The sequence below is a fragment of the Epinephelus fuscoguttatus genome, linkage group LG8, assembly GCF_011397635.1.
Source record: "Epinephelus fuscoguttatus linkage group LG8, E.fuscoguttatus.final_Chr_v1".
Taxonomy (NCBI): domain Eukaryota; kingdom Metazoa; phylum Chordata; class Actinopteri; order Perciformes; family Serranidae; genus Epinephelus; species Epinephelus fuscoguttatus.
Window position 1 is genome coordinate 38,979,375 of NC_064759.1, and position 24,146 is coordinate 39,003,520.

General features: G+C 44.7%; 1 protein-coding gene across 2 annotated transcripts in view; it reads right to left on the reverse strand.

Annotated features, from left to right (window-relative positions):
* Positions 1-24,146, reverse strand: part of tsnare1 (T-SNARE Domain Containing 1) — a 311,127-nt gene that overhangs the window by 273,576 nt on the left and 13,405 nt on the right. The window contains exon 2 of one of the 2 annotated variants that reach the window (XM_049584041.1): positions 240-263. The exons of the other annotated variant lie outside the window; for it this stretch is intronic. The gene's annotated coding sequence lies outside the window, so the exon portion shown is untranslated. The remainder of the gene's footprint in view (positions 1-239; positions 264-24,146) is intronic. 2 annotated transcript variants of the gene reach the window in all.

Here is a 24,146-nt window from a genome sequence, read left to right on the forward strand (position 1 = left end):
CGTTGGTATGTGATGAGGTCAGATTGAAAATGTGTTGTTTGTCCATGTATAAGGGTCCTGCAGTTATGTCCCCATTTAGTGCCTTAATGAAAGGCTGGAGTGGACCACTGCCTCCCACCACCACCCTCACCTCACACAGTGGTAAAATAAAAATAATGCATGTACGTGATGCCTAAACTGCCTGATCAGGTGTTGATATACCTACAAATAACATGTATCCATATGAAACTTCAGCTTACCTTTGATGACAGCTGAATATAACACTAGAAAAGAAGAAATAGGAAAAACAACATGAATAAATAGAACAAAAAAGCATAACTATAATGACTAGTTACTGACATGTTCGCACTTCTTGTCTATGTCAATATGAGTTCAACTTGATCCCACACAGTGAGCCCTGCCTGTTTCTCAACAGCTAATGTCAAATGGGCATAATTATGCTTACATAAGGATCAGTATGTGAAATAAACTGTATATTTCAAACTTCAAACATGAAATTTGTTTAGATAATAATTAAATGACACCCTGTGTTTCCTGACTTGTTGTAGTACACTTTATTTAACAACCCAAACCGTAAAGGGCTACTCCACCAATATAACCGATGAAGATCAGTTTACTCATCCTGGCTGAATCTACTCAGCCTCTATCTGCTGTGGCCATTGAGAAGCTCTGTCAAGTCTGAGGAGTTAGAGTTTGAAAGTGGTGGACATTTACCAGGAGGGAAGGGTCTAATGACATACTAACAACTTGCATAATGGGAAACTTAGAATCCACTGTTTTTGGAACTTGACCCATATGAAGAACTAAGAGTAAGGTTTTGTCTGTACCATATCGGGTGTAGCAGTACAATATCCATGCCAACATACAATATACTGTTAGAATCTGTAACATGAAATAGATATGTTTGTATGATTGACAGATGACTAGCAGTATCAGGCATGGTGTTTGTCTTGCCTCTGGCTTCCTCCTCTTTGACCAAATCGGGATTTTGTGGCCACAGTAACTGACAGAGACAGTGGTGAGCTATAAATCCAAACTTCATACTCCAAAACCTCCTTACAGAAACCTTTATGTGATGTTTTTCTGCACTATTTGTTTGGAATTGTAACTTGTCTAGCAAGAAAAACAGCTCTTTGGCTTCACCCACTAAGATTTAGCTCAACCATCAAAACAATTTCTATTTCCACAGCAGCTTTGCCTGGACTAAATGTTTGCAGAACTAAAACTCCACAGGCAAACACTCATAAAATAATGAATAAAATCCCCATAGACAAAAAGATCAATGCAATGTCCACTTTTACTACCAAACTCAGACTTTGTGCAGAAGTGCCAGACAGTCCCACCCCCAGACAGTGTCAAGCCACCTGCATCTATTGGAACATGATAAAAATAAAACAACTCTAAAAATTGCCTTTATCCTGGCTGTCCAAGATCCAAAACTGTTTTTAGAAAAATAAGAAATCTTTCCATGTTCAAAAAGAGAAAGGTGATGATAGAAAAAAAAGACAATATTCAATTTGTCTGACAGTCCTACGATTGCTGGAGGCTCTTGAGGCACAGAGTTGGTTGGAACAGTCAGAGATTAAAGAAATATCATTTTAAAGAATTCAAAAAGTCAAAATGTATCAACTTATATAAGAAAATAGCCTTCTTCCTTGGGTATACTGGAAGATGTCTGAAACTTTGACTCAAAGCAACAGCAGAAGTAATGAAATATAAGTAAATGCAGAAAAAAATGGTTGCAGAGATAAATCTGCACCACATGACTGTATGAGGCTGGGAGGGCGATCATGAAACATTGCATAGCTCATGGTTTGTCATATAATCTGGTCTTTGGAATCTAAGTGGAAAAAACAAAAGCAATAAGTGCCTAAAACAAAAATTGTGTTGTTTTTTTAATTTATTTTTTTAAGTTAAGAATGTCGGATAAAAAAATCACTAAAATGTCATCTCAGGAAACTTGGTCCAACCTACTGCCCTCCAACAAACCATTCAAGTGGCAGGACAACATTGTCTGTCAGTGCCCTTTAAAACTATTACAAATAAAAGTTACAAAAAATGATTGATATGACCATTTTCTGGTCTGCCACATCTGTGGTTAGGTTTAAAACTACAGCTGATTGTTGGTAGGAGATGGGAAGCAAAAAGCAAATGTTGCCAATGGAAAGAGCTGCTGCATTTTCCCAGGAAGCTGTGCAAGTAATGTTGGTGCTATCCTCCACTGCCCTGATTTCCCACCAGGTCTTACCACCAAAGCTCAACTGAATTGAGCTCTGAGTATATTAGTTGCCATAGCACAAGTTCAGTGGGATTCTAGCAGAGGTTAAAGTTATGATGACAGCAGTTTCACTATAGAAAGGGTACAGAATGGAGGGAAAGTTGATTTCGGTGCATGTCTAATCCTGGTTATGTATACTACCTCGTACGAATTATGTACACTTGCACATTTTCTGTGGAACTGGCTTAAGTGCTTTGCAGCTTTACAACAACATAATTTAGTTTATCTTTGCCTTTGAGAAAGAATTATCCTCCATCCTTATCACACATTTTTGTCACGATAACTACAATCAGCAATAGGTGAAATGCGGGACATTTACATAAAGTAAGGTCAGTTAAAGATGAGCAGTGTTACTGCATATATTTGTCAAAGTGTTTTGTGACCCTAGAGGCAATCATTTCCGTATTCCGTTCCATCTGAAGGTCCAGGCAATACAGCCTTAAAACAAAGATGCTGTTGTATATCAGCAATGTCAAGTCTGTTCTGCTGTATAGTGTAGAGAGCTGGCGAGTGGTCAAAACAGACATGAGAAGACTGGAAGTTTTTCACAATGGATGCCTCAGACGGATATGCCAGATCTTTTGGCTTAATAAAATCTCCAACCATGAACTGTACAAGAAAACAGGTAGCCAGAGCTCACCAGTGAAACTACACACAGACACCTGAGATGGCTAGGACACGTGTTGAGAATGGAGCAGGATCGGAATACAAAAGTTGCCTTAAGATGGACACCACCAGGCAAAAGAAAACCCTGGAGGCCCAAAACCACCTGACGCAGAACTGTGACACAAGACCTGGAACAGATGAATCTGTCATGGGGAGAAGCGCAACATGCTGCCAAGGACCGAATACAATGGAGAGAGCTCATTGAAGCCTTTTGTCCCAGGACAAAAGGATGAAGAGGAGTAAGTAAGTCAGTAAGAGGCAGTCTGAGAAATCACCTCAAGTGATGCCACCTGGGTCAGTGTCAGCTGGGGCTAAAGACTACAGGTTTAAAAAATGAAAAAAAATCTGAAGATGTGGAATTTGAAAAAGTCTTCTCAGACCTCTGTAACTTCTCGTGTCTGACAAAGGCTAGAGGCTCCGGGCTACACCAGCGACTCCTAGCATAACACACACCAATCTGTGCCCAGACTGTAGGCGGTCATGAATATGAGCCCCCATAAGTTATGTATGGTTTGAAAAAAAAAGAATTGTTGGGCATGGTCACATTACATACTTAGCAAACAGTTACGAACCTAATGTGTTAGTTACGAAGGTTAGATTTAGGAAAGAGGCGTTATATAGATTAAAGAAACATGGGAATTGTCACAGTACATACTTAACATAAAGTTATATAGGCTAGGTTTACAGTAGGAAAGTAAAGTTATGAAGGTTAGGTTATGTGCTTAACACAAAGTTACTTAAGTAAGTAACTTACTTAACTTACTTGGTTGGGCGTCATCAAGTTACGTATTTAACTTAAATCTTCGTACGTAAAGTGAAGTTATGTAGGTTTGGTGTAGGAAAAGAAACATGGTTGGGCATTATCACATTGCATACTAGACAAAAAGTAATAAACTTAACATGATGATGTAATTTAAAATACCTCAAAGTTGTCTTGGTTTCATATGTGACATGAACACCAGTTTCCTAGGGGAATAATACTTTCTTAAGGTATACACATTAACAGTACATGAAAACAGCCTGATCATGTTGCATTGTGGGTAATGTAGGCACCAAGGATGAATACTTAGTTTTGGTCCTTGTGTTTTAAACTGTCTATCATGAGTCTGTCAATGTTATGGGGGTGGAATGCTTAATTGCGTAGCACTCAGCTTTGAAAACCATTATACTTCCCAAAGTATGAAAATTCTCACTGATGTAAATGAAACACAAGCAGTAAAACCATTCTGTCAGTTGTTAAATTTAGCCGGATAATCTAAATTACTTTTCTGAGGTAAGACCACAGGTGACCGCACCCTCACAGAGGGTAATAATCTCTCACTTTACACAAAAACTCTGCGTCTATGTGCACAACTTGAGAAACTAAAACAGACCATAGCTAAACCATATTGGCAGTAAACTATGATGGTGGTTTGCAAAGGGCTGTCATCATTTTATTGTTTGCCTTTGTTCTCTCCTCCAAATAACTTTGGATAATATGGGGATTTGTTACCAACATGTCTGACTGTGTGTGTTTCTTAGCCTGTCAAACTTCTTTTTAGCAATGTCGTCATGCTCCCAGATCGCAGCAATTAATGCGGTGGCTACAATGTCATCATTACTGGTAGGAAAAATCCATTAAGCTTTAGGTCAGATCATTGGAAGAATCCATAAGCTGTTGTTGTGTCTGAGAGGAACCAGCTGTATCTTTATTAGTGAGGCAGGTGTCTGGGCACAACACATACAGTCCAGCCAGACGATTATCAATAACACTGTGAAGACGGGTAGCCCACATGTCCCACAGCGAGACAGGAACGCTTTAGTGAAAGGTGACCTTGAGTCAGGGGGCTAAAACGCTATGCTGCTTTCATTTGTTTGAAAGGACCAAAAAGGTTGTCCTCTCTGCACTTATTTGATTGGATTGTCAATGGCAGGATGAGAGTTTTCTGCCGCACGTCGCTGCCTTGCATGCATACGAATGCGGTGAGGAGCAGGTGATGGTCCTAAGGGGAGACTGTTCATTATTCCACAAACTCCTCACACTAATCTGCGCATAAAAACTGTTCCGCTCCCTTCTTTCTCCAGCCTCTCTCCCTCTCTCTCTCAATCTGGTTTGTGGCCTTTCTCTAAAGGACAGCAGAGCGTGCAGTAGACTGTGTCTGGCCTTCTTTTAATCTGACCTTTGAAAGAAGCAGCTATTATGTTACCTCAGGGTTGTGTAACATGCACCAGGATACCTACAGTAATACCTTCAAGTCAGGGTATTCAACAGCTATCTCAACTGATTGTATTTTTAGAACGGCGGCCCCTGAATGAAAAGCAGCAAATAAGAAAACAACCAGAAGGCGTATGTTGGATTATAGTTAAGGCTGCAGCATAAAAACATACTCATATGTCACAAGGACATATTCTTGCTTCAACAAAAACACAAACACGTCACACACAGGATGTGAAGCCATGTTACAACAACTGCTGCTGGACAAGTCTGCTCTTCCTTAAAGGGCATGCTTTCAGAGCTGTGCCATTAGCACCCTGGAAAACTGAATCTAGCAAAAATTGAGTGTCTTGAATAAATGAAAGCCTTTTCTTTAACAGATTTGGGCAAATGTGTTTCTCTGTTCAAATGTTTACACCTTTATTATGTCATAAGCAAAGCCGCATCCACCTCACATAAAGGGCTTTCACTTATGAGATATACAGACATTACAAAGTTATTAGAAAGGTACTGAATTATATACGTTAGCTGGTTTCACAGGCTGAGTAAGTTCCCCCATGACTAGTAAACCCAGTTTGGCATGCAACTTTGTATATGTAGTATCCCTTTAGAAGATAGTCGACAATTGTAGGAGGGAGATTGAGTTTGATCAAGAAGAATAAGTTAGATGGTGTTGGCTACATGTTATGTTGAATTTGTGTTTTTTTTCCCTGTTTTGTTTGTTGTTGTTTTGTTTATTTTTGCATGCCTCCAGTGAATGAAGAATCCAAAAACAGAAAATTCTTTACAAATGTAAGTCACAGGCGACTACTTTAACAACAGCAAAAATATCAAGAATATCTGTTTACAAACTCTCCCACAACTCCTGCACTATAATCCAAGTCTCATTTACCCAGTTATATGCTCATTTCTTCCCAAACAGACAGCCTTTTCTAAAGGGGAACTGAAGTTAAAGTGAAACTTGTCTATGTTCTCTTTATAGCCAGACTCCATTGACAAAAACAGTAATTTTAACTTGTTGTGAACAGCTGCCTGAATCACTAAAGTTTGTTTGTGTTACTGAGTGACTTTGGGGTCCTAAAAGTTTAGTTCAGATTCACCTAAGTCACGCAATAACACAAACAAATTACCAGTCGAGGCAGTGGTATACCAGCAGCTCCCATGTTCAGCAAGGTAAAATTACTGTTTTTGTCGATGGATTTTGGCTTTGAAGAGAGCATAGTCGAGTTTTACTTTTAGTTCAGTTTCTCATTGAAAAGGGCTGTCTGATTGGAAAAAATACTGAGCATAGGACTGGGGAAATGAGACTTGAAATATAATGTAAGAGTTGTATGAGTGTGTGAATCAATATTTTGATGTAGTTTTGCTATTGTTAAACATGGACCCCTGTAATTTCAATTCATCAAGTTTCTGGATTCTTCATTCACTATTGAGGCATGTGAGAAAAGTTTTCTTCATGAATTCAACATCACATGGGGTACGTAATTGATAAACAAATGGTTGTAACATGAGTGCTGAAATAGGAAGACTTCAGCGTCTACAGTCATGTTAGCAGCTCTGTCAGACAGCACACTGAGCATTTTATTTCATTTGCAGTATTAGGGAAGTACAGATATTGTCCCTAACCAGCAGTGGAATGCCAATAGGTCTCCTCAGGCCGTGTGGACAGGCCTCCAGTGAGCAGTCTGGTAATGGGCTCCCTGTTTGGAGCGGAGTGGAGCAGCCCGAGGACTTGGCCAGAGATAAGGAAGAGTAATGATCTTTGGCCGATGAGTGAGCCATGCTGCTTCCACTCTAGCAGTCTCATGCCGCACACCAACAAATGCACCGCACGGAGTCATCGCTCCAGTCGAGGATGTTTTCTGGAAGTCCCACCGAGAGCGTCTGAAGCTCAGTGTCTGGGATGTGCCGAGGAGCTCCCGGGGGAAACGAGAGCTGTCCCGAGCCCTGGCATTTCAAAATGCCGTTCTTCCTGTGTGGTTTCTGGGGGGCTTCCTGGCCCTGGCTGCAGGACCACAACAGATGGCCAAATGGACATCCACGATGCGGCCTTCTGGTGCCATCCTCATGCCACATATGCTTCATCCTGCGGCTATGACTTCCTGGAGATTGCTTTCTCACAGTCCCTCACAGCCGTCACCATGGCTACACAATCCCAGTTGTGGGGAACAGACCTCAGCGTGCACAGACACACACACTCCAGCATTAAAACCCTCTTGAATCCCTAAATCACCACATGCAAGGCACTCCAAAGCCACTGTTGGATTTTATTTTATCAGCCTAACACATACTGGTAATGCTGGACCATCACTTTCTTTTATATTCCTTAATATTCAGATTTCACGTGTCATGAGGCTGGATCGTTGGTACTAGATGATAAGATGCGTCTCAGTCAGGCCTCAACAAAAGCTGACTCTTGAATGAATGGATTTCACTCTCTGGTTATGACAAGATAATCAGAGGCATTTCCAAACACAATGCCAAGCAGTCATCTGGTCATGCTTTGCGAAACAATCGTGCTGCTTTGGCTGACTGATAAGCTCAGGCTAATCTATGGAGTACTTTGAAAGCAAACACGATTGATTATATTGCAATCAAATTGGCTCCGCAGAGCATGGTAAATGTACACAGGCAGGTGGACAGAATGGTGGAGAGTGCACATGCACGAAAGGGAACTTTGAAGAAATTAAATCACATGAAGGCAGCTATGCAGACCAGCTGTATTGGGCTTTATGCTATTTAGCAGTATTTGTAAGCTTTAAAGGAACAATCCAGCATTTTGGGAAACATATTTTCTGATCTGCCACCCTTATCAGCAGGATGACATCATTTGTCTGTGCCCTAGAAACTGTTACAAATCACTGTTAATGTGACAGCAGAAAAAGATCATGGTGAGGGTTAGAATAAGTACTGTTTTACAGTTGAGGTCATCATCATCATGATGCATCCATCCATCCATCCATCCATTATTTGTAACAGCTTATCCTTTGCAGGGCTGCAGGGGGCTGGAGCCAGTCCCAACTGACATTGGGCAAATGGCGGGGTCACTGTGGACAGTTTGCCAGACAATCACAGGGCTCACACATAAACAGACAGGCAACTATTTACGTTCACCAACAGGCAATGTAGAGTCGACAATTAGCGCCGGATTGCAAGACTCATAAATATAAATGAATGGACATTACAATCAAACACTTGCCAAACGAGTTCTCTGTATTTCTAGGTTGACCAGAGTTGTGGTGTCTGGTGTCTGCGGCAACTTTCCTGCATGCCTGAGGCATTTTACATCAACCAGCCAGAGCTAAAGGGTACAGGAAGCGGGGAGAGACCATATTGGAGTAGCTAAGAGTATGGCGGAAGCTGTGGAGGAAAGTTGTAAGAGGCCTTCACAATAGGGTAGAGTAGATGCTTCAGATAAAAAAGAAATTCAGAGTTCAGAGGAAGGATTAAATAAAAAAAAAAGAAAGCAATTGATGGCAAGGACAAACATGGACATGTATTGGTGTAGCTTTTTCTTGTTGGAGTGCACTGAAAGAAGAGAAGGTACTAAGGGCAGACACAGGTGTTGCGTTGCTGCTCATGGACCTTGAACCACAGGACTCTCTACGGAGGCATGTCAAAGCTGGAAAGCTTCAAATATGAAACTGAAAAGTTGTTTTTGTAAAAGCATGTATTGTTTGCCATCCAACTGACTGACTGTAACTAACTGTTAGTTCCCATCCACTAACCTGCATGAATTGGTAGGTAAGTAGCCATCACTTTGTAACAACCCTTTAAAAGAGACCGTCCTCCGCCAAAATATCATAGTAGTAGTGTAATAGTTTATTTGTACATGCAGCAATTAAAACTCATGTTTGACATGATATGACAGGAGTAAAGGACGAGGAAGTCAGGTGAAAAAGTATAAAGAGCTACAAAGCTGCTCAGGTGAATGGGTCAAACAAACACACCATCTGAAAGACCGGTGTTCATGTCCTATGTGACACCTAAAGTCAATTTTGAGTTGTTTTAACGACATAAAGTAGTTTGTTGTGGTCTGTTATGTGACACACATCTTGAGATACATCACATAGTTTTGCTGCAACTGCAACCGTTTAACAATATCAACCACGTTTAAAACTACGACCATTTTAACGGTCACATAGCTACAGAGCTACTCTGCACTGATACAACACTCCTGTGGGTGGTATTTAGAGGGTAGGAACAAACAACCTCAGTGGTCGTATGGGTTGGAAGACTTCATGTTCTAAAAACATTGTTTTGCTGGAAGTACATTTTTCTGTGGTGGAAAATAAGCTAAGTATCTGGCATTGATGAGTACCTCATCTGATGGCTTCATCACCTGGTCTTTTCTTTTACATGGACAGTGTTTGTGTAGGGGAAAGCAATTATGAAGTAACGTTTTATGGAAGTAATGCAGCAATTTTCTCTCAGCCCATATAAGTCTGACTTGCCTAACTATATCAGCACATAAAGCACGCGGCACTTACCCCAGAACCACAAAAAATCTTTTGTATACACAGTACTTTCACTGTGTTCAACAGGTAATCTGGATTGTGACGAGTAAATTCACTTAAAGGAGCAATAAGCGAAATTCATTATTTCTAGATTGAAGGAATTAAAAAATTGCTATGTGAAGAACTAGAGGTGTAATTTCATCTGGAGTATAGCATGACCTCACACACCCTCTCTCTCTGTTGATCTCCAGCTCATTGTTTACAAGCCGGTCTGGCTGCGCGTTCATGTACATTCATGTGAATTCCCCCCCTCTTGGAGCCCTTGGCCCACCCTCCGTATAAAAGGCTACAGCCAGTGAGCAATGGCAGCACATATTTTCGAAATGAAATGGCAGAGAGCGGAATGAGACCGGGGCTAACCGGTGCTTCCTCCTCAGGCTCCACTTCACTCAGCTGCCCCACAGATTCGCTCCCTCTCCCACTTTAACCTCACTAACAATCTGGAGCTAGCTGGGAGCGGCTGGCGAGGCGTTAGCACAGCCAGTTAGCCTCCGCTAGCTTCCCAATTAGCCCCGGCTCACTGTTTGGATCCAACCGGAGCACCGAGCCCTGGTTTGTTATTCAGGTTAATGTGGGAAGAAGCAGTGGGTTTATCGGGCAGCCGAGTGAAGCTGGGTGAAGTGGAGGCTGCGGAGGAAACACCGGGATGGGTTAATGTCTGGAGCTTGATTTATTAGCGGCTTGGTCCCAGCAATGGGTCAGGCGTTATGGTTGTGTTAAGTGAGTAAGTTAGCTCGGCAGCCCAGCTAACATTTTCAATTAGCATTGTAAAGTGTAGTCTCCCCGCGAGGCTACATTTTTGTAATATATTTGCTGAGATGGAGGCGAGGCTCAGTGACTAGAAGAGCTGATTGAAGCGCTCCATAGCTGTAAGTTACTCCAGTAGCTGGTGGCAGCTGACTCAGCTAGAGACATCACTGGATCCTGGCTAGTGCTAACACCGGGAGCTAACGCTAACGTTCCTCCTCTTCTCCGTGAGTGAGAGCGATGTTTTAGCCTAGCAGGCAGCCCACGAGCCTGGCGGGCAACCTGGCAGGCTACTCAAGCTCCGGACATTAACCCATAAACCCCCCGGTGTTTCCTCCGCAGCCTCCACTTCACCCAGCCTCACTCAGCTGCCCGATAAACCCGCTGCTTCTTCCCACTTTAACCTGAAGCAATGTTTTAGCCTAGTGGGCAGCCCGCGAGCCAGCTGCCTGCTAGGCTAAAAGAGGAGAAGAGAAGGAATGTTAGCGTTACCTCCCGGTGTTAGCACTAGCCGAGTCGGCTGCCACCGGCTACCGGAGTAACTTACAGCTATGGAGCGCTTCTACCAGCTCTTCTAGTCACTGAGCCTCGCCTCCATCTCAGCAAATATATTACATTTATTACAGGTACCATCATCATAGAAGTAGGCAGGGGAATAGCTAAACACAGCAGAGACCGAGACATTGCTAACTGCTAGACGAGGCGAGTGGGGGGTGGGGGTGGAGTGGAGAGCAGAGGTAGAGGGAGGAGTGGCTCATGACACACTTTGTTTTGGTCTACAGGCAGCGCACAACAGCAAACCTAGCAGTCAAACGATTTTGCTTTTTGCCCCTTTAAGCAATCTTTTTTTTTTTTTTGATTATTTTTATTGACTATTATTAATTGCTATTTCTCTGATTGGTGGATTTGCTAAATTGCATGCCTACATGTTGAGGGTCCTTGCTCTGACATATAACTATTTCACCCCTATCATGTTAAAAGAAATATACCCATTATGTTGGCTTTTTTCAGTGTAGAAGCAAGTCAGGTTTAACAATAAGGAGTCATTGTTTGGACAAAACTAACAGATGTTTCTTTCATCCCTCTACAGTAACAACGAGCATTTCTACAGGCCACAAGAAGTAACCCAGAGCTTCAAAGAAAAGGCTCTACTCTCACCAATGCACCCACAGTTTCCAGGAACAAGGATGAGGAATGTCTTCCTTCTGGTCCTTCTCTGTATGTGCCCCTTGTAGCACTCATGAGAGTGCTGCATTTTAACCCAAACCTAACCTTAACAACCTGTCTTTTAACCTAACACCTCTTAGCTAGCTAAATGCTATCTTTCTTCAAGACTTCCGCTTCTGGACCAAGAAGCAAAGGTAGCTGATACATAGGTATGGTGGGCAAGTCACATAACTGCTCCAGCTGCAGCTATACCCTCTTGGACTCTATGGTTGTTGCTCAAATGTCCATGTCTTCATAAGCCTGCCAACACACACACACACACACACACACACACACACACACACCTCAAACTCGGACTGAACTCAGATCAAATAGTAATCTAGGCAGTGCTGATTAGATATAAACCTAGATTTTGTTGATGTATTGCCTATTTCTCACCTAAAATGTCTTATAAACACATTTTACTGCACTTTTTAGCTCTACTACCAGAATTTGTGAACAGGAGGTGGGCACCATACTATTTCCTGTAAAACAGAGGGTGAAAAAAACAAAACAAATGATAACACTAGGCAGAGTTGATCAAATGTAGACCAAGATTCTGTTGCTGCATTTCCTGTTTGTCATTTTCAGAATCATATTTTAGCTCATTGTTTGACTGTAATGCAAGATTGTTCATTACAGTCTGGCCACCATATTGTGTCCTGTGGAAAAACAGCCGAGCTTGTTTTCAGTCACCCACCAGCAGGAGTGTTTATTAGTCAGGTGCCATGCAGGGCATTCTGGTAGTTGTAGGTTTTCTCCCTCTTGAACAACAGTGAATGCCACAGCCTTTTTTCTCTGTTTTTTTTCTGGTCATGTAGCACCAATTTCAAAAGTCTCTGCATCTTTCTACTGCATTGACAGCCTACTTTATTAAAAGACAATCCTTCCAGCAGTAAAATACAATGTTCTTCTTTAATTGGCCAATCTTGAATTTCATCGCATCCATAGTTGAGCCAGGTTCAACTCTTTTGCCGAACAACCCTGCATAATTTTACAGGCGCCTTCTGCATCAGCACACCTGCTATACCAGTGCAATTCCCTCACTAAAACAAATAAGGGGATTGAGGTTTTATGTCAGTCTGAACAAACCTTATCCTCCATCTTAAATCATAAATTCAGCAGTAGCCTTTAGCCATTGGCTGCACAGACTAAGGTCAGTTCTGCAGCTCATGTTCAAAGTTCATAGTGCACATATCCACTAAGGATGCCTGAGAACAAAAACAGACCACATACAATATAATAGAACACCTTTAAATAAAAAACAAACAATGTTTAAATTGTAAATTTATATTATTCTTGATTGTATTTTTTCACATCTGACAGAGCTAGGAGAGCACTCCAGTTTTTCTGCAAAGTTAGGCATATCATGTCCCTGTCTGTCTTAAGTCTGAACTGGACACACAGAGATGAACATAATACTTCTCAAATAATACTTCTCATCTCATCTGGGGAAGACCTGGGCAAAATGGACAAATGCCCCAGGGTCCCCAACAAACACTGCATTATTAAAACATCTTCACTGACTTTTGGTTTGACATGGGAAATGAAAAGTGGGCTCCCGGTCAAGAGTCCATAGTTTGTTTGACCCATCCACCATACCATCTGCCTGCCTGCGTTATAAACTGCTGCCAGCTAGTGCATTTCATAACGCTTATTATATTATCATAATATTAGTTACACTGTCTGCAGATGCTGCACATTCCTAAATTTGTGAGTGGGGCCAGACATTTTTTTCCAATGCAGGTTATCAGTCTAATGGTAATACAGCACAAAAGTATGTTTTCAGTAAAGTCTTACACCCTTGGAGAGTTCTACCAATGAGGAGGGCAGTTAGTACAGGCACAAATCCACTAAAGGGCTTAAGTTCTTCAGATACCCCTACCCAAGGTAGGACAACAAACAGCAATATCTTTTTCTCAGAATTCTGATATGTCTTCATGAAATGGATGGTCCCAGAAAAATTTAGTTTAAATTTTCATTAATAGTGCTCTGATATACACCTCAAAGTAATATGAATATAAAAATATGGATATATTATCAAACTATAGAGCCTATGGCTTTTCAATATAAAGGGAGAAATTTCACAGACATTTTTTAAAAGAAAGTGACTTGTACTTAAAGGTCCATTGTGTAGAATTTAGGGGAAAATATATGGCAAAAAATTGAATATGATATTCATTACTATGTTTTCATAAGTGTATAGTCACCTTAAACTACAGCCCCGTTTCCACCGAGCAGTACAGTATGGTACTATTCAGTTCAGTACGCTTATTTTCCATTTCCACTGTGGAAAAATTGTGGATGGTACAAATGGAACTGCTCCTTACCATCCCCATTTTTCGTACCCCTTCTGTTGGGGCACCTAGCACACAGATCTAGTGCCAAAAGATGGAGCTTAAAACACTGCAGTCCGTTGATTGGTCAACAGAGAATCATCACTTTTGCTGGACAAAAGACTCAATGCAAAAGCAAAAACATGAACTGCGGCAGATTGTTTTAAACACTGCAGCCTGTCTTCTGTTACCTCGAAATGTCGACACGCAACAACGTTTCTTGGTTGGTCCACGTCCACGGCCCTATTGGGATTGAGAAGGTGTTCCAGCTCGTATGTCAGTGAATGGCTAACCATGGTTTCCACCAGCCGGCCGAACAATGTCAGACAAAATGTAAAAAAACTCAAAAATGACTATAGAAGAATTAAGAACCACAAGAGCCGGAACCACCGCAAGCAGGAAGAGCTGGCGGTGGTTTGACACCATGGATGCCATCTATGGCCTTGACAAAACACTTGGCTTACAATCAGTCCCCAGAATTGTGGAGAAAGATGTAATGAGAGCCTATACCCAAGTTTAAAGGAGCAATAAGCGAAATTCATTATTTCTAGATTGAAGGAATTAAAAAAATGCTATGTGAAGAACTAGAGGTGTAATTTCATCTGGAGTATAGCATGACCTCACACACCCTCTCTCTGTGTTGATCTCCAGCCCCTTGTTTACAAGCCAGTCCGGGTGCGCATTCATGTACGTTAATGTGAATCGCCCCTCCTCCTCCTCCTCCTCCTCCTCCTCTCGGAGCCCTTGGCCCTCCCTCCCTATAAAAGGCTACAGCCGTTGGCGAAGAAGTTGTCGGATAAAGAAAGGGACAGAACTTGGATTAACATTGGCCTTGCATTTCCAAGGTGGAGAGCACTGCTAGAGCTAAAGGGCCTACAATCTGACTTGGAGCTAGCTCTTCTTCTCCTGGACAGGTACAACATAAAGTCAAATGTCTGTTTTAATTAGTGTTAAAGTAACTTTAAGCACATGTCGCTATGTCGATTCAATTAAATTTAATGTTACAATCGTCTCCTCTGAGAACCGTCACCTTATCGTGGTGGAGGAGTTTGAGTGCCCTAATGACCCTAGGAGCTATACTGTCGGGAGCATTTTGCCCCTGGTAGGGTTTCCCATGGCAGATTGGTTCTGGGCGAAGGGTCAGACGAAGAACGGTCCAGAAGACCCTTCATGATGGATACAAACAAGGACACATGTACCCGGCCCGGAGGGTTACCGGGGCCCCGCCCTGGAGCCAGGCCTGGGGTTGGGGCCCGTGGGAGAGCGCCTGGTGGTCGGGCCTTCGCCCATGGGGTCCAGCCGGGCCCAGCCCGAACCGGCTACATGGGCTCATCCCCCTGCAGGCCCACCACCCGCAGAGGGATCCAGAAGGGTTCGGTGCATTGTGGATTGGGCAGCAGACCAAGGCGGGGGCCTTGGCGGTCCGATCCTCGGTTACAGAAGTTGGCTCTTGGGACATGGAATGTCACCTCTCTGGCGGGGAAGGAGCCGGAGCTTGTGGAAGAGGTTGAGCGCTACCGGCTAGATATAGTCGGCCTCACCTCGACACATAGTTCCGGCTCTGGAACCCTAGTCCTTAAGAGGGCTTGGACTCTCTCCTTCGCTGGAGTTGCTCCGGGTGAGAGGCGGAGAGCCGGGTGGGCTTTCTGATAGCCCCCAGACTCTCTGCCTGTATGTTGGGGTTTACCCTGGTAGACGAAAGGGTTGCTTCCCTGCGCCTTCGGGTCAGGGAACAGGTCCTGACTGTTGTCTGTGCTTATGCACCGAAAAACAGTTCAGAGTACCCACCCTTTTTGGAGTCCCTGGGACGGGTGCTGGACAGTGCCCCGACCGGGGACTCCATTGTTCTGCTGGGGGACTTCAACGCTCACGTGGGCAATGACAGCGGGACCTGGAGGGGCGTGATTGGGAGGAACGGCCTGCCCGATCTGAACCCGAGTGGTGTTCAGTTACTGGACTTCTGTGCGGGTCGCAGTTTGGCCATAACTAACACCATGTTCAAACATAAGGATGTCCAAGGGTGCAGATGGCACCAGGACAGCCTAGGTCGCAGGTCAATGATTGACTTTGTAGTCGTATCATTTGACCTGCGGCCATATGTTCTGGACACTCGGGTGAAGAGAGGAGCAGAGCTGTCAACTGATCACCACCTGGTGGTGAGTTGGATCAGATGGTGGGGGAAGACGCCGCGCAGACCTGGCAGGCCCAAACGAACAGTGAGGGTCTGCTGGGAATGCCTGGCAGAAGAACCTGTCCAGATGATCTTAAACTCCCACCTCTGGGAGAGCTTCGACCGCGTCCTGAGGGCAGAGAGGGACATTGAGTCCGAATGGGCCTTGTTCCGCTCTGCCATTGTCGAGGCGGCTGTTGCGAGCTGTGGCTGCAAGGCCGCTGGGGCCAGTCGTGGCGGTAATCCCCGAACCCGCTGGTGGTCACCAGAGGTGAGGGGAGCCGTCAGGCTGAAGAAGGAGGCCTACAGGGCATGGTTGGTCTGTGGGTCTCCAGAAGCAGCTGACGGGTACCGGCGGGCCAAGCGGAGCGCAGTGGCGGCAGTCGTGGAGGCAAAAACTCGGGCGCGGGAGGATTTCGGTGAGGCCATGGAGGAAGACTATCGATCGGCTCCAAAGAGGTTCTGGCAAACCGTCCGGCGCCTCGGGGGGGAAGGCGGCAACTTGCTCACACTGTTTACAGTGGGGGCGGGGAGCTACTGACGTCAAATGGGGACATTGTCGGGCGGTGGAAGGAATACTTTGAGGAGTTCCTCAATCCCACCAACACATATTCCAGTGAGGAAGCAGAGATGGGGGTCTCGGGGGCGGGTCATCCAATTTCTGGGGCAGAAGTTGCTGAGGTAGTGAAACAACTCCGAGGCGGCGGAGCCCCGGGGGTGGATGAGATTCGTCCTGGATATCTCAAGGCTCTGGATGTTGTAGGGCTGTCCTGGTTGACACGCCTCTGCAACATTGCGTGGACATCGGGGGCGGTGCCTCTGGAGTGGCAGACCGGGGTGGTGGTCCCCATCTTCAAGAAAGGGGACCAGAGGGTGTGTTCCAACTACAGGGGGATCACACTCCTCAGCCTACCCGGTAAGGTCTACTCCAGGGTGCTGGAGAAGAGGGTCCGGTCGATAGTTGAACCTCAGATTGAGGAGGAGCAATGTGGTTTTCGTCCCGGACGCGGAACCGTGGACCAGCTCTTTACCCTCGCCAGGGTGCTGGAGGGGGCATGGGAGTTTGCCCAACCAGTCCACATGTGTTTTGTGGATTTGGAGAAGGTTTACGACCGTGTCCCCAGGGGCATACTGTGGGGGGTGCTCCGGGAGTATGGGGTTGGTGGCCCCTTGCTAAGGGCCATCCAGTCCCTGTACCGAAGGAGCATGAGTCTGGCAGTAAGGCGGACATGTTCCCGGTGAGGGTTGGACTCCGCCAGGGCTGCCCTTTGTCACCGGTTCTGTTCATAACTTTTATGGACAGAATTTCTAGGCGCAGCCGAGGGGTGGAGGGTGTCAGGTTTGGTGACGGGAGGATCTCGTCCCTGCTTTTTGCGGATGACGTGGTCCTCCTAGCTCCATCGAACAGTGACCTCCAGCTTTTGCTGGGACAGTTCGCAGCAGAGTGTGAAGCGGCTGGGATGAGAATCAGCACCTCCAAGTCTGAGGCCATGGTCCTCAGCCGGAAAAGGGTGGATTGCCCACTCCAGGTCAGGGGGGAGGTCCTTCCTCAGGTGGAGGAGTTTAAGTATCTCGGGGTCTTGTTCACAAGTGAGGGTAGGATGGAGCGGGAGATTGGCAGGCGGATTGGGGTGGCGTCAGCAGTGATGCAGGCTCTTAACCGGTCCGTTGTGGTGAAGAGGGAGCTTAGCCAGAAAGCGAAGCTCTCAATTTACCGGTCAATCTACGTTCCAACTCTCACCTATGGTCACGAGCTCTGGGTAGTGACCGAAAGAATGAGATCGCAAGTACAAGCGGCTGAAATGAGTTTCCTCCGCAGGGTGGCTGGGCTCAGCCTTAGGGATAGGGTGAGGAGCTCAGACATCCGGGAGGGACTCGGAGTAGAGCCGCTGCTCCTCCACATCGAGAGGAGCCAGTTGAGGTGGTTCGGGCATCTGGTAAGGATGCCTTCCGGATGCCTCCCTTGGGAGGTGTTTCGGGCATGTCCAACCGGGAGGAGAACTCGGGGCCGCCCCAGAACACGCTGGAGGGACTACATCACCCGGCTGGCCTGGGAACGCCTCGGGGTTCCCGCGGAAGAGCTGATGGAAGTGGCTGGGGAGAGGACTGTCTGGGCTTCTTCGCTGAGGCTGCTGCCCCCGCGACCCGGACCCGGATAAGCGGAGGACGACGAGTACGAGTACGAGTTACAATCGTAGCATGGGTTAATGTCCGGAGCTTGAGTTATTAGCGGCTCGGTCCCAGTAATGGGTCAGGCGTTTCGGTTGTGTTAGGTGAGCAGCCCGGCAGCCCAGCTAACATTTGCAATTAGTATTGTAAAATGTAGCCCGGCGGGCAGCCTGGCAGCTGTGTTTAGCTATTCCCCTGCCTACTTCAATAATGATGGTACCTGTAATAAATGTAATATATTTGCTGAAATGGAGGCAAGGCTCAGTGACTAGAAGAGCTGGTAGAAGCGCTCCATAGCTACAAGTTACTCCAGCAGCCGTAGTAGCTCTAGTGCTAACTCTGGGAGTTAACGCTAACATTCCTTTCTTCTCATGGGCTAACAGAGAAGAGTTGGAACATTAGCATGGCAGCCGACTAGTGCTAACGCTAACGTCCCCATGCTAGAGCTCGCCGGAGCCGAGAAGCAGGCTCCCGGAAGGTTAGCATGGCAGCTGACTAGTGCTAACGCTAACGTCCCCACGCTTCTCGGCTCCGACTCACTGAGCCTGGCAGAGAAGCATGGGGACATTAGCACTAATGGGCTGCCATGCTAACGTGCCAACTCTTCTGCGCAAGAACGTGAGCCCGGCTACCGGCTCAGTTGGAGTTGGAGCGTTAGCGTGGCAGCCGAGTAGTGCTAACGCTAACAGGAAAGCAGGGAAATAGCTAAACACAGCAGAGACCGAGAGTGAGTGAAAGACATTGCTAACTGCTAAACTAAATTGGCTGTTTTTTTATTTCCTCACCCCTGTGGCGAGTGAATCTGCCTGCAGTGAAAGCGGGGGCTAACCGGTGCTTCCTCCTCATGCTCCCCTTCACTCGGCTGCTAACACAGCCAGTTAGCCTCCGCTAGCTTCCCATAACCGTCTGGATGTGATAGTCCGTGGAGATGCTGCGGTACTCGCTGGCACAGACGAGGCGAGTGGGGGGGTAGGGGGTGGAGAGCAGAGGTAGAGGGAGGAGTGGCACATGACACACTTTGTTTTGCTCTACAGGCAGTGCACAACAGCAAACCTAGCGGTGAAACGATTTCGCCTATTACTTCTTTAAGTACTATACCCACACTATAATAATGCTTTATAATTTAAGAAATGCCTTGGGTTTTTTTTGCAGTAGCCCAGAAAGGACAGACCAAACACTGGCTCTAGATCAGGCCATTTGCATTTTCACGTTGGCCACCATAGTTATCTTACACACTTGGCACCCGGGGGAAGTTTCACTTGGTTGCAATCTGCAACCTCACCACTAGATGCCACTTAATCCTACACACTGGACCAGTGATACTTAACATGTCTGGCCCACCATAGGGTGTCAGGTGTCCCCCATCTACCAACCATTTTCTAATTCACAATAAAAATAATCTTTTGTTTGTTTTGTTGTTGTTTTTTCGTACTTTTAATGTAAATAAGATTCCAGGCTGCATAAAAAAAGCATCAAAATAGATTGTTTATCAAACAACAGATGTCTGGGCAAAGCATGGAATGTCCTTGATCCTAGAAATGCCCATATACACTTGACATATTCTGTGACTGGCCCCTGACCACCTGTTATTTGCAAAGTGGCCCCTAAGTCAAGCAAGCTGAGTATCCCTGCACTAAATATTTAAGGACATATATGACAGTATGTTGGCACAGTTCAGGCCATCACATTGATTTAAACACTTTCCACAAAATCAATTAAAGTGCTACAATAACGGAAAACGTGTAGGAGTGAGGAGTAAAATTGATTTTTTTTTCTTCACATTAATATGCAAGTATGCATATATAAACAGTTTTTATCTATTTCATACTTTTGGAAATATATCAAAAGTAAAACTTTAACTCCATTAAACCCTGGAGCTCAAGATTTCAAAATGTGTGTAGCTCCTCTATAATAGATACTGTAACCATTTAAAAGACTTAATACTGATTTTTAAAATTCTTTAGTTTGTAGACATTTTCTTTAGGTATCAACCCTTACTTGATGACCTAGTGTTTGTAGTTTCTCCTGTTTTTTGTGATGTAACATTAGTGTTTGGCCTATAAAAGTAAAGGGGTCCAATACTGCCTTCTGAAAATGAGCAGGGGATATGCCCCCCTGTAAATTATGCCCCTGCAATGACCACTTTTTAAATGATGATATGGAACATGACATGCATCAGAACATAGAGACAAAACTGTGCCAAATTTGCATACACCCTGCTCTGGCCTTGTGTCTGCAATGACACTGTGGACATTATACAAACTGTTGCAAGTAGAAGTTTTCATGTCCTCATCTTTATATTTTGGTCAGACACATGAGTAATTACAAAGAGACAACACAGACACAGCAGCTCATTATCTGCATTCTGTTGTTCTATCACTCCATTCTCTGGGGAGAGTAAACCATGGCATCTCTATGCCCTTGCCAATACTTTGTGGAACAAACAAAGTTGTGAGGCAGAACCAGGAACTAATTTCATTAGCGGCTGCCATTTGTGACTGATTACAGGCTGTTCTCCGTGGCTGGCAAGCAGGTCCAAAGTTCTGGGAGGTTAATAACCAGTAACAATCAATTACTTAACCAATCTGATATGATCAATGGGGTTTCCAATCCGGCAGACAGCAAGATGAGTAGCGGAATACGATAAAACCTCAAACATGCTGAATGCTCTCCAGCAGCAATGAGCTGCAGCTAAACTGTTCCCAAAAGCTCAACTGTTTTGCATCAGCAAAATAGAAAAAAATAATCTGACAAAGTTACTCAGGCAAAACTGTGGAACACAGCACCACCACAATAGAGCACAATCCACACAGGAAAAATGTTAGTCTAATGAATAAAGAACTAAAGATGAATGAAATCTAATGGGCATATTAGTATAGCACACTGAGCAGAGGCATATTCAAACAAAATGCCCAGGCAGAGGTTGGATCACAGAACGTCCGCATTGTCAAAAAAGAAAACAGTTCACCAGCAGCATCTTAATTAGTGCACTATCAGCCATCAGTAGGCCTCCCCTGTATTGCCGTGCATCTCCAACCACATCAGGCCTGATTATTCTAATGATGTCCAAACCTCTGTCCGGCCATTACTCACACATCACAGAGCCTGGCCTTGTTATCTCTGACGGCAAGGCCTCTTGTCTCCCCGAATCCACAAATTAAATCCAGAAAAAGGCTTCTTCCCTTTCCTCTATGTCCTTACTAAAGGGTCTCAGTTGTCATCCAGCATTCCAGTCACTTACTTAAGCTATTAGGTGAGCTACAATACTCATTTTCGACGTAATTTTCTGATAGGCAGGAGGAAAATGTTGAAGGAAAAATGCATTTCCATAGCATATTTTGTGTCATAACAAGACTAAAGGTATAAAGCCCTGCTAGAGGCAGCAATGCTTATTAACCCCCACAATATTACAGTGTTGTACATAACAAACAACATCCTGGTGCTACAAGAAAAAGGCCATGGGAGAAGGATTGATCTCATAGCTATCGTGACTTTGCTCTAGAATTTTCATGGCAGTCTGTGAATGAGATATTAGTGTGCCATGTCCATATTCAGGTCTCAGAAGAAAGCACATGGAGTGTCCAAAATTGGTCCATGCTCCAGTAAGCATGAATTGTGCTCAGTTAATTATTCAGTTCATAAATCATGACAGTTCATTAAATGTGAATGTTTCTTGTGTAATAATATCAAAAATAATCTCCCTCACACTAAAAATCTGCTTCTACTCCTTTCTTAGTGTCTGTTTCTCATGTATCTATCAAATATAAGTTGCTATTTGTCTCTGATTGGCTGTTTACTAAACTGCATGCCTGCATGTCAAAGGTCCTTACTGACATATAGCTATTTTACTCCAATCATATATCAATTATGTCATGTTTCAGAGTCAACTAGATTGTTTAAATACACTCACAAATGGGCAATTTTCAGCAGGAGGCATGTTCCATAAAAATCACAATGTATAATTTGTACATTATATAACAAGCAAGTATGAAGGAAACAGCCAAAAGCTCTGAATGACCCAGCTTACATGATTGTCTATGTGCAGAAGCATTTTCTGTCCTCAGTGTTTTAGCATCTGTCTTGGCAAAAAGCTGATGCTGTAATCTAAATTAAGGGACAGCCCATTTTGATACTCAAAGGCCAATCAAAAGTACCCTGGAAATCCAGAGATCTCGCGAGTGCACAATTTGAATTTGCTCAACAAGTCACTCTGGCAATCAGTAATGATGCTCATTACCCATGCCCTTGGAGCCGAGCTGCACCAATCACATTGGTGTATCTGATATAGGCGGGCCAGAGGCGAGCTAAACAGATGATGACAGCTCTGCGACGACAAAGTCCAGAATCAGTCAGTAAACACTGCAAGATGGCTACGGATGAACACCAGTTGTTTGAAACGGCTTTGGCCGTTACAATGAATGAGTTAGACTTGGCTTTTTCTCTAAAAGAGGAACAGAAGACGGCGCTCGAATCTTTCCTTTGCAAGGACGTTTTTGCTGTTTTGCTGACCGGCTACGGCAAGAGTCTAATCTACCAGTTAGCTCCGCTTGTAGCGCTCTAGATATGTCACCCCGTGTATTGTTCTGATTGGTCGTAGTGTTATCCAATTGCGTGCAGTGATGCATGCTTGGTGCCACCCCTCGAGCTGGGCCATTTGCATTACTCATAGCCAGACCCTAAATCTTTCGAGATTTGGGTCTGGATTTCCAGGCTAAATCAGAAGTACAACAACAAATAACAATCATACCAACCTGTTCTCATTCCGCAGTCGGCACATATCGGCACTTTGCAGTCACCTTTCATGTCTATACATTACGAGTTAGATATCCTTCCACGTGGTTAGGTTTAGAAAAAAACATCATGGTTTGGTTCTACAGTCATAAGGGAAGCAAACACTGGCCTCCCAGGTGAAAGTCTGGGTTTTGTTGGACCCATCCACCAGCCTTCCGGCCAACCCTATAGGGACTTTCTCGCTCCATATATTACTTCATTACTGCCAGCATATCATACCCCCACAAACGGGTGCCATCTGAACGCGCTGGCCGTCCCTGTATCACACTGTCTCATAACACCTCCAGAGGTTCTGTCTGACCATGTTTACACACTGACACCACCCTGCGACATATCGTACCACTGCAAAAGGTGGCTTTTGGTGTCAGTGTCTGAAGCTGAAATCACTGACAAAGCGGCAGTATTTGATGGCTTTGGAATGAGAACGGGCTGATCATACCAGCAAAGACGCATTTTTATTGATATCTGTGAAACAAGCATCTGGATGAAGTTGTTGTTTACAAATCCAGTACAGAGTCAGTTAATTTAACTGGTTAATTTTTAAGGAGGCGGCACGGTGGTGTGGTGGTTAGCACTCTCGCCTCACAGCAAGAGGGTTGCCAGTTCGATCCCGGGTGTGGGAGCCCTTCTGTGTGGAGTTTGCATGTTCTCCCCGTGTCAGCGTGGGTTCTCTCCGCGCACTCCGGCTTCCTCCCACAGTCCAAAGACATGCAGATTGGGGACTAGGTTAATTGATACCTCTAAATTGTCCGTAGGTGTGAATGTGAGCGTGAATGGTTGTCTGTCTCTATGTGTCAGCCCTGCGATAGTCTGGCGACCTGTCCAGGGTGTACCCTGCCTCTCGCCCGATGTCAGATGGGATAGGCTCCAGCCCCGCCGCGACCCTCAAGAGGATGAAGCGGTTAGAAGATGAATGAATGAATTTTTAAGGAAAAATGAAATGTTAAATGACATGAAATACAAGAGCCCTTCCATTTTACCCCTGTGCTTCATTGACTCAGTAAACTTTAGCACTACTTTTGAAAGAGCATGTTAACATACTGAAACATAGTACATGCAGCGCACCCTCTGG